A 12030-nucleotide genomic window follows, 5' to 3' on the forward strand; every position below is an offset into this window, starting at 1 on the left:
TCTCAAAAGTTCCAGCTCAAGTTGGCTTATAGTTGGTTCTACTACCTGCCCTCACTGTCTGGATCTCCTAGTTCACAAAAGTCTCCATGATCTTCCTAAACTAAGTGAAATTTCTTTAGCAGAGTTCAACAGAACACAGCACTAAAAAAGGAGCAGGGAGGGGTGCCTGGGTGGTTTAGTGTTAAAGCCTCTGCCTTCAGCTCGGGTCGTGATCCCAGGGTCCTGGGATCGAGCCCCACATTGGGCTCCCTGCTCAGCAAGGAGTGGGCTTCCCTTCCTCTCTCTTTCTGCCTACTTGTGATCTCTGTCTGTCAAATAAATAAATAAAATCTTTTAAAATAAAAAAAAATTTTAAAAAGGAGCAGGGAAATGCAGAAACTCTTAGAATGCAGGATAGGGAGACAGAATATAAGCATATATTCACCCTGGCCCATAAATCTGGAAATTTTTACCTCGTTAAAACTAAAGAATTGCAAAATCAAAGAACAAGATACCTTTAATCCCCATTATATTAGAACAACAGATAGCTTCTTATGTGAACACCCAATAAAAAGCAAGGAGGTGATGAAACAGATATCTTCCTATGTTGAAAGTACCGCAGCGACTGGCAAAAAGCCTATGAAAAACAGTTATGCAATGTGTATAGAGAATAATACAAATATTCATGCCAATTAGCCCTCCTAGGAATCCATTCTAATGGAATATATTTTTTTAAGATTTTATTTATTTATTTGACAGACAGAGATCACAAGTAGGCACAGAGGCAGGCAGAGAGAGAGGAGGAAGCAGGCTCCCTGCTGAGCAGAGAGTCCGATGTGCGGCTCGATCCCAGGACCCTGGGATCATGACCTGAGCTGAAGGCAGAGGCTTTAACCCACTGAGCCACCCAGGCGCCCTAATGGAATATTTTGATATGAAAAATATTTCATGCATTTTTAGCAAGGGCTTCATTACCAATAAAACTGGAACAACTTAAATATATAATAGCAATTTTGGACTACCCAGATACAGCCACTAGAATAAGTTTATATTTCCCTGTCATGATTTGGATTTTTATTGCATAACTTGTACAAACTTAGATGCATGGGAAAATGTACTAGAATGGATGGCACCAAAACATTTCAGGGTAGGAGGAGTATGGGTGATATTTTGTGTTCTGTTTTACAAATTCTCTGCGAGTAATTTTATGAAAAAATATTAAGTTAAAAGAAGAAAACACATACTTTGCTGAGTGCACAAGAGAAAATGAAGTTGTATGAGGGAAATCAATGGCTTTTTATACTAGAACAACATCAGACTGTGTGCTGAAAAAATCAGGATGAATCGTCAGTGACTGATCTCCTGTTGGTAATGCTGTGAGCCAGACTGACGCTGTCCTGCTCTTGTCTTCCCCTCAGGCACAAGTGCTCTCATAGTCGGTAAGTTTTGTGAAGGGCTGGATGAGCAGCTCTAGCACCCTGAACAGTAAGTATGCACTTAGATGAGTGAAACCTAAAAGGAGAGATCAGTGTCTCCCACATTACAATTTCGGTTAGAAGGAAAGCAAGTCAAAATTCAGGCCAGAGTGTGGCAAGACTGGTATCCCCACAGGCAAACAGAGTGAGTGTCCTTGACGGAAGGTTCTATACTGGCTTTAAATTGTTACAACTGAATAATCATCCTTCCTGTTCGTAGCTGGAGAGCCCTACTTCCTCTTTGGTTTATAACCCAGGAAGTTTCCTCAGGATGGTATCATGCCCACTCCCACAAACTGGAAGCCACAAAGATCAACTTCCTAAGAGCATTTAAGAGGAGTGATTTGGTGGCAGACTCTGTGGCGGAGGACAGCTCATCCCTGGGCCTTAACACAAGGCGGGAGCGCAGGGCCCTCGAGCGCAGGGGCCAGGAGCTCCAGGGCTGTTGTCACCTAGCTGTTGAAAGGCTGTTGTGGACTAAAGGTTACAGACTGCCCTGCTCACACCTTATCAGCCACCCTGCGGTAGTAAGACTAAGCGCTAGATTAAACCAGGAACAGAGGGAAACTCCTAAAGGTAAGCCTGTGCGAGGTGTTTCTTAAAAGTAGAATTTATCTGCTTCCCCCTCTCTCTCTGCCTTCTTGTGATCTCTCTCTCTGTCAAATAAATAAATAAAATCTTTTTTTTTTTTAAAGTAGAATTTATACTTTCATTTAAAGAACTCACTGGCAACCTCGAGTGGGACTAGATGTTTAGAGTTTAAAACGTATGGGTTATATTTTCTGTGCATTCAATGACCCTGTTTTACTGCCTAGGTATTTTCTTTGGCATGATCTTCTTTCCTTCATCTGCCATTGGCTCTTGTTGGATAACTGTAAAGCGCAAAAAAGGGTAAGCATAGCCATATTGTCCTAGAAAATGTCTACGACTGTACCTGCCTCCTCTTGAAAGCCAAAGAGAAGTGAAAGTAAACCTCAAAAAAACAAAAACAAAAACAAAAACCACTACTACATAACCAAATATAATAATTCATAATTATAAAAAAGGCCCTTGATGTACATTATGGACACTAAAAGAAATATATATGATATTAAGAACACCTAAAAAAAAAAAAGTCTAGGATTTTATGGAGGACTAAAGTTTTACCAAAAGGGAAAAGAGGCAGGAGGAATTTTTTCAAAAGTGTTGATGAGACACTTGGTATCCCAGTCTTGTGGAAACATTCCCGGCTCTGAGCTCTATACATAGACCTCATCCAGGCACGAGAAGTTACACAGTGTGTCCTGCTGGCCCACACAGCACAGGCTGCCAGTGTAAAAAGCACAGGCTTTTTACAGGGCATTAAAAAGTAAATACTTTATAAGCCCACCTAATTTTGAAACTTGCTAAAACCTTCCAAGGATTAGATCTAAATAAACATTTGTGGCCAGGAAGAGAAGGCATTTAGCTTTTGTATTCGCTGATGTATTTAGAACAACATCTGTGAGGTCAAAGTCAGTAAGATCAATGTTTAACAGTGATAAGCAAATTCTATACCTATGAGACATAGCTCGTACCTTCAAGCAGTTTGCTTCAGTAAACATTCTATACACACACAGTCCCCAAAAACAAGCCTGAGAGAAACTAAAGTTGCTACTTCACATAGGATGCCAGGATACGTGTTTTGGGTTTTTTTTTAAGATTTTATTTATTTATTTGACACAGACAGAGATCACAAGTAGGCAGAGGCAGGCAGAGAGAAGAGGAGGAAGCAGGCTCCCCACTGAGCAGAGAGCCCGATGTGGGGCTCGATCCCAGGACCCTGAGATCATGACCTGAGCCGAAGGCAGAGGCTTAATGGACTGAGCCACCCAGGTGCCCCAGGGTACTTGTTTTAAAAGCAAAATATCACAGCCGAGGGTACTACAATCTAGTCAGGAACTCCATTTCATGATAAAATAATTAGTAGAGATTTACATTTAAGTTCAATCTTTAGCCTTCCTAAGTAACATTTTCTGTATGTTGTGGTTTGACAGATAAAAACACGTCGCTCTTCATTATTAAAAAAAAAAAAAAAAAAGTGAAAGTAGCCCTGATACTTTATATAAGCAAAAGTCTTTGTGCCAATAAGCTTTTCCCCTTAACGTTTTTTTAGTGCTATCGTTTGTGAGTCACTTTTTTTTAAAATTAGGCTTTTTAAAAAATTAAGGCTGAATTAAAGTAGTTGGGGCTTCTAATTTTCTATTTCCAGACCACTGTCCAGGTAAAACCAGGCAGGGCAAACGATTCTCTTTCTCTTAGAGACATTTAGGACAGTCTCGCCCCTCCTCCCTTCTCCCAAGGACTCCCTTCCGCTTTCCTAGGGCCTGTTCCTAGTTCATCAACTGAAAGATCGAATTCCCGAATCTAGCTATTGTTTCCTTCATGTAACTTAAGATTATTTCCTCATATTATCATCCTCAGGCATAAAAAAGATTCGATATCCATTTCATAAAATTTCTTTCTTTAGAAATGATTATCCGGTCTCATCGAAACACCCTCAGATCACACACCATTTCTTCCTGCGTTCCATGTCTTAAAATCTGCCTCCTGTCGTTGCCATGTTCTTTCCGAGTGTGATGTGTGATGGCCTCGCATGAGCCTTCTGTGAGCAGCAGCAACCAGGGGTGGGGCAGCAAAGATGATTATGGTCTTCCCTAACCTGAAAGCTCAGGGAGCAAAACCCTCAACCAGCAAAGTAACCCACTATCGAACCTATCATATATGTGATCCATAAACATTTCAAAACTTCTCTAAGCCTTTATTTTTTGGGCCCGTGTTTCACTTCTTGGGATAACGAGTGGGTTACTGTAAGAAAATGTTTTGTTTTCATGTTAGAAATTATATATAACTAACAGGAGGAAGTGCTGAGTTTAAATAATCAGAATCTCCAAGGTCCTTCTCTTGGAAGCAATTGGGTGATTAATCATTGTTCTATGTCCATGTATGGTGAAGCTGATAGACTATGGAGCTGAGCTGTGGCTTCTTATCTGGATCTCAAGCTTTCCTCACAGGAAGGGCAGGAAAGCCCTCTCAGAAACGAAAGGGAAGTCATATGAGAGGCACAGAATAGAAGAGGAGGGGACCTTGGCTCTTGCCCTCCCACCAGAGCAGTTTACGTCAGTGCCCCAAGACTGACAGAACAGCGTAGAAGGAACGGCCTGTTCTGTGGGAGCTGCAGGATCAAACCAGGCCCGGGGGGGTACAGGCACAACTCTGCCTCTGACAGGAGATAGCTCAGAAACTGCCTAGTTTCATTTCGTGGTAGCCCTCTGAGGGGATGTTTAGCACACTCATTTCATTCTGTAAATACTTGAGCAACTGCTCTGTCCCAGGGACAGCTCTGAGGCTGGTGTGAGTATCCATTAGTGAAGATGGACTCCTTTAGGGAGTTCTCATTCCAGTGATGGGAGAGAGACCACAAACGAGACATGTAATTAATTAATTATAATAAAGGGGATAAAGACTAGGAGAAAACAGAGCAGAGTAAGGGAGCTCGGGAACGTGGGTGTGGGGGAGACGCCAAATTTAATACGATTAGGTGAGTCCCATTGGGGAGGGTTTTAAAGTGAGGTCATGTCTATGGGTGTATATATAATATATCCTTTCTATTTTGGTCTAATTTTAATTTCTTATAGATCTTCAAACTGCTTAATTTTTTAATTACTTTTTTTATGCCTTGTATAACCAGCCAGTGAGGAGTGAAGTAGCCAGAAGTGGTGTTAGCAGGGAAAAGCGCAGCTATAAATCCAAGTCACCAGCCTGAGGTGGTGGTTAGGGTCCAGCCGAAAGCGGTGTTGTAATTAGTGGCATCTTCCCACAGTGGTGTTGTGATCCGGGACTGAAGGACCTGATGGCTGTAACTAGCCCTCTCCTCCATCACGGAATTCTGCTCCAGCTGTTTACCAGTTAGTACGTCTCTAATTGTCCTAAACTTACCCTGGGTTTCAAGGTTGCTCTTTGTTTGAATACACTAACGCTGAACTTGGGGAGCAAGCCTGTTCTAGACTAACATCACATCACTGATGATTTCCTATGCCTCCTTGATCTTTAGCTTTCCCAGTTTCAGGATGTCTAATTACTCCATGCATTTCCTCCCTCTGCCCCCACACTGCACTGCCCACTCTATTAAATTATCTTTTTTTTTTTTTAATCTCTTGTGTCCTTGGTCTCTACTATACTCCTTACCAGTGCTCCCAGCAGAAAATGAGCTTCTTGTGAGCAGAGACCACCTATTATATCAGACTCAAAATCATTTTTATCTAGTGATTTTTGACTTCCACTTCTACAGTAGTCATGATTAATAATAAGAATAGCAACAGTGGGGGTGCCTGGGGGCCTCAGTCGGTTAAGCGTCTGCCTTTGGCTTAGGTCATGATCCCAGGGTCCAGGGATCAAGTCCCACGTCAGGATCTCTGGTCAGCACGGGGAGTCTGTTTCTCCCTCTGCCCCTCCCTGCTGCTCACTGTCTGCCCCTCCCTTACAAAAATAAATAAATGAAATCTTAAAAAAAAAATAACAACAGCTAATATATTTGCTTACAAAATACTTTAAGATGTATTGTCTTTGGTCTCCAAAGCAACTCTGTGATGTAGGTAGGCTAAATAACATCGTTATCCCAAAGCAGAGAAGACTCTGAGGGGCAGAGAATTTCCGTGACTTGCTTAAAATCATACCAGTGGGAAGTTGCTCAGGGTTAGGGCTTTGGTCTTGATGATGGAACTCAGAATCCTGAGCCCATTCGGCTTCCCGGTAACAATTTCAGCTGTCACGACTTCTGAATCTCATTCTGTATCACCCAGAGCTGCATATAGTACAAAGGGGGAATATTTCCTTTTTTCTTTCAATATTGTCCCCCTATCAATTTTACTGGATTTTTTTTAAGCTACTCTGGTACATTAGGCCAGTATCCTTCCAGAAAACAGTAGGAAATCTCTCCCTTTTTACGGTAGTCTGTTATTAGCTTATAAGAAAATTGCAGTATTTCTGTAAAGGACTCTGTCCCTAGTAAGGTTTGGTGAAAATGTTCCTGTCCATTCACACAGACTAGCAAGTTCTGTAATTTAACCTTACTGGCCTTTCACTAGCGAAAAATGTGTCATCTGCTTACCTTATATTTCACTGTATATTTATATAATAATTTGTAACAAAGATTAATTAGCAGAAGTCATGCATTGGTCACTCAGGAAAAATGTTAGACTCCTCCATTCACAGCCCATTTATCCTTGCCTCTTGTTTCTGCCTCTGATCTATTCCTATTCCTGTACAAACAAGCCTTTTTGTATATACTCAGATAAGTCATTAAAGTCTTCATTAGTCTGAGGCTTGGAGCACAAAACTATGAAGACCACTCACTATAAAGCATCCGTGCATTACTCCATGTTCCCATTAACTCTCATCAGTCAGGTGGCTAGCCATCCCACATCCATGTTCCACTCATCACTCAAAACCACTTAGAACCATTCCTCAGATAACCGCTTAGCCATTGTTCCTCGGAAACGCCTCCCCGAATACCAGTCAGTACAACCCTCTGCTCTTCCTCACACAAGGATCTCAAGTTGCCCTTCCTTATCCTCTGAAAACTTTGGACTGATTCACTCTTGCTCTTTGTCTCAAGGGATGCCCTCGTTGTAATTCCTAAGAAAGGGTAAAGAGTAACTGAGTAATGAAGTACTAGCAAGTGGCCAAGTGACTTAACTCTTTGTGCTTCCACCCTGAAACCCTAATGCCAACACATACTCAAAACCTAAAGGTACCAGTATTGCATCATGTCTCATTTAATTTCTGTACAGGGAAGTGCTCGCTTAGCCCTTGAAGAGGCAGAGCAGCACACCACGTGAGATCCCAAGATTTGTGAGCAGTGAGAGCTGTGTTCACTCCCACCTACTGGCTATGAAACCCCCAGGGAGACACTTCCCTTCCCTGAACTTCATTTTCCTTGTCTGTAAAATAGGGACAGTAGTTCCAAGCTCACTTAACATAGTGCCTCGCTTAGGACGAAGGTCAAAAAATGTGAGCTATTGGGGCGCCTGGGTGGTGGCTCAGTGGGTTAAAGCCGTTGCCTTCTGCTCAGGTCATGATCTCAGGGTCCTTGGACAGAGCTCGGCATCCAGCTCTCTGCTCAGAGGGGAGCCTGCTTCCTCCCCCTCTCTGCCTGCCTCTCTGCCTGCTTGTGATCTAGGTCTGTCAAATAAAAAAATAAAATCTTAAAAAAAGAAAGAAAGAAAGAAAATGTGAGCTATCATTCTTCACACGTGATCATTACTGGCATCTCAATGCGATTAAATCCTTGGAAATACTGTCAGTCTTCCTATGCCTCATGACAAGGACTGCTGCTCTCCAAACTGTGGACGTTATTTGGACAGAACACAGAACTTCTACCTTCACTAAAGCAGAAGAGGAAGCTTTGAGTCAGACCCACTGTGCAGGGCCCCTGACCTTGAGAGGCTTCAATGTCACAATCAGGCGGTAAAGGGTTATTTGCCAGGAGAACTGCTTTGGAAGGAAGTGTTGCTTTAGGCATGGACACTTGTCTGTAAGAATTCAGACTCTTCCGACACAATGTACAGGGTGGTTTTCATAGCTTTTCCTCCTTCGAGTTTTGACTTAGTCTTGAAAGGGGGGATTTGGTTATGTTTTCCTTTTACATATCTCACAAAGATTTCAGAAACTTAGGCAAATTCTGCCCTAAATTTCAAAGTGAAAGCCACTGACAAATTTCTTCCAAGACTGAAATGTATATAATTAAGCTATTTTCCTATTTTTCCTCTTCTGCCCATTAGCAATAATACAGATGGAAAACCTAAAGAGATGATCCATTTAACATCCTCAAGAAGACAACAGTGTAAAGCCTCAGACTCTGCAAACTAATCAGGAAGACCGCAGGTACCTCACGTATATCCTGAACTCACGTCTTGGAAAGCTCAAGTACTGAAAATGAGAACAAGATCTGCATGGGTTGCTGGTCTAGCTGGATCCCTGGGGCTGGGGTGTCAGAAGGTACTTCAGGAAGTGGAAATGCCTTGGTTGCTGTTGTGTTGGATTCTGGCTGTTTCCAGCGGTTGGGTGAGGACTGCCATCTGCACTGTGCACAGGCACTGTTTTCACAGAGCATTCCTGTATTTTTGTGCAGGGGTGCCATGAACCTTTGAGAGGGAAGCTTTTGTTTTTCTTGTGGAACCCAAGCATCTGCCATGTGGGTGTGCCTCCGGGTCCCCCCACTCCCCTTAAGTGCACAGGGTCACCTCAGGATCCTGTGGAGACTTTGCATTTCCTGCTTCCCAGCTCTGACTCAATTCTCTGCCTCACCTGGCCTCCTAGGACTGCTCTCTCCCTTCTGTGCCCCTCCCCCGCCCCCAGAGGCTTGTCACCACACCTCATGCCTGCATTCCAGGAACTGAGAGCCCCAGCTTGGCTTCACAGGTGTTGTGTAGTAAATGTTGAGCTGTTTGCTGAAGGACTGGGGTGAAAAGGGAGATTATGCTACAACCCAAAGGGGCACACAGTGTAGAACTGAATAGTAGAAATCATGGAACCTAAAAGTAACTGTTTTTGTAAATAAGGTCTTACTGGAACGCAGCCTCCCTCGCCTACTATTGGCCTATTTACAGCTACAACAGCAGAGCTGAGTAGAAACCACAGAGCCCCAGAGACTCTGTGTGTCTTTACAAAACTTAATTTAAAAACTGTTTCACAAGAGGGCTTTAAATAGCATTTGATTCCTCTTCATTCCTGCCAGGTTACTGAACTACTAAACACTTCACCAGCTTTCTTCCAATTTAAGGTGCATTCATCAGGCTCGGACTCTACTTACCCAAGGAGCTCTCCCCAAAGTGCCCCAGTCCTAAGTGATGTCAATCTTTAAAACTCCCTGCACTTTCTGTCTATAACATTTTTAAAGTAAACTATTTCCTTTTAAGAATAATAAGTGCCCATTAAGGAAAATATAGAAAATAAAGAAAAATATTAAAAAATATAAAAATGACCTGAAATAGCCTCCACCCATTAGGTGGTATGCTTACGCTTGTCTGCCTACATTTACATGAGCAGCGTTATACACTGAAATTGTACTGACTTTATAATACTGAATTTTGATTTTGTTTTCAACAAATGACAACCATTTCCTTTATCAGAAAACCTATATTCCATAGTATTCAACACAATATTTCTTGATTTTTGCCTATTAACACTCTTCTATTCACTTGGTCATTCCTACTTTCTACAAACATGGATTAGTCACTTTTTTTTTTCAGTTTTGTTTTGTTTTGTTTTAATTTCAGAGAGAGAGAGAGAGCACAAGCCAGGGGAGAAAGAGAGAGAGTAGTTCACCCCCACTGAGCAGGGAGCCTGATGTGAGCCTCTACCAGGACTTTGGAATTATGACCTGAACCGAGGTCAGATGCTTAACTGACTGAGCCACCCAGGCGCTCCTGGATTAGTCAATTATGACATGCACCACACTTTGTATTGATGAGTAAGGACCTCCTTTTTAAATTTCCCTAAATTTGTGAGTAGAGACTTTATCAAATGAGAAGTATTAATATGTGAGAGTAAATTTACCAAAATTTTATTTTAACTAACATTTTGGAAGTGTTCTTTTGCATCAAGGTTTATGTCAAACTGTTTACTTTCACCGTTGATCAACTTTTAATAAATGGTAGGAAGTCCTTAATGAATTTGTCTCCAATCTCCTTTCTAAGACTGGAATTTTGGCCATAATGTTTTCCAGGAGCAGGGCTGATCATCTGTGGCAAGATACGGTAGACAAGGAATGAGTCAGAATCTTCACCCTGTGCCCAAGCCAGGTGCAAGGGCCGAGAGGGTGATATGGGTAAAGAGGCAGATTCCAAAGACACAGCTGCGCGCTAAAGGACGTGAGAATGTTCAAAGATGACACAGGTAACAGATGATGTTGGGCAATCTTGTGAGGTGGAGAGAGAACACGGAGGCATCAGGTAGCAGTAATAATAGGGGGTGTCAGGTGAGCGGCTGGGCCTCCGCAGGGATCTGTCCCCTGGTGGGAGGACAGTCATCCTGGCCTTAAGCATGGCCAGGGAAGTGTTTGGACATCTTGGACTATATGGTATCTTCTGCAAATCGTGACTGCGGTAGGGGGAGGACATGCTCTCGGAGGCAGAGCCTCGTCCAAACTACCAGCTCCTGTTTACTCGCCCTGCCGTGGCCTGGCTCAGAAAAGAGAGTCAGAAATATTTCGTGTGTTATGAGGGACCTCTATGTTTCTGGAACGAGGCTCTTTCTAGTTAGTTGCTCAATTGTGAGAACACTTTTCCTTTGGCAAAAAAGGCGACCAGGAAAGGTCAACTTCTTCATTAATCTCTCTCTTATCGACTCAGTGTCTCAACTTTGGCCATATTTTCTTGGGCCCTACACAGCAACCACTAAGGAGGGCAGAAACACGTCTTCTGAACTCGTAATTATGTGTAATGCCAGTATCACCATTTTAAGCAGCAAATTCGTGGGCCATTCCCTTGTCACTCATGCTGTCACCTGAATAAAAATATCCTGTTATTTCAGTGCCCTTCCTTGACAAAGTACCACAGAGCTGGGGAACACCCTGAATCACAATGTTGTTGGAAAGGAGCCTATTCAACAGAGTAAGATGTGAGACTCATACAATGAAGACGTGACCTCGCAGGCACCAGACATGTGCCTAAGAAGATGCTGACACGCTTCCAGGAGCCCGTAAAAGCTCCCTCCTCTTAGCCTGGATTACTGTCAGTCCTCCTGCTCTCCCCTGCTGAATGCGCACATCAGCTAGTAAGGGGAAAAGACTGCACTCAGGGTTTATAAATAGTCTCAGTTACATAAGGAAGACGGCGTCACTTTGGATTTCTGTTTACAAGTTTGTGATTTCCCTTTCTCACTTTCAAATCTTTGTACTATGGAATGGGCTCATTAACGAAAAGATCAAAATCCAGGAGGAAGATATGAAAAACAAATAAGTCACACACAATTATACTTTTAGTGATAACCACTGTTAATATTTTGATTTTCTGCTAACGTTTCTTCATACATGTTCGTTTCGTTATATACATATCTTTAATAGCCACTTTTTCTTCTGTAGAGCAAAATCTATTAGAACAGAATAAAATACAGCTAGATCTGTTTTTACTTTCACTAGGAAAAAAGTATCTTCTTTGTATTATATGTGCTGCTGAAGTGAGCATAGTTCTGTTTATATGAATAAAATCTTTTTTAAAAAGGCATTACATGAATCCGGGGAAGAGGTTTTCAAGAGAAACATCTTAAAAAATGAGATCTGGGTATTTCCTAAGCTCTATTTCAAAAGCAATTTGTACTGTGTGTATAAAACATACTAACTTAAATAAAAGGATAATTCTATTATAAAGCATGTGACTTACTTTTTGTATAGATTCAGAATAACCCAATAAACTAGGAAACCCTGAATTTAAGAATTGCAACATTAATGTACAGGTCTCTAAAGAAGTGGTCCTGGAGTCCGTAACTGGTCCACACACTTACAGATCGGCCATGCTAATGATCTATAAGATACCAGAATCTTTCTGGGTAGTTAACA

This window comes from Martes martes (assembly GCF_963455335.1).
Source record: "Martes martes genome assembly, chromosome: 15".
NCBI classification, from domain to species: Eukaryota; Metazoa; Chordata; class Mammalia; order Carnivora; family Mustelidae; genus Martes; species Martes martes.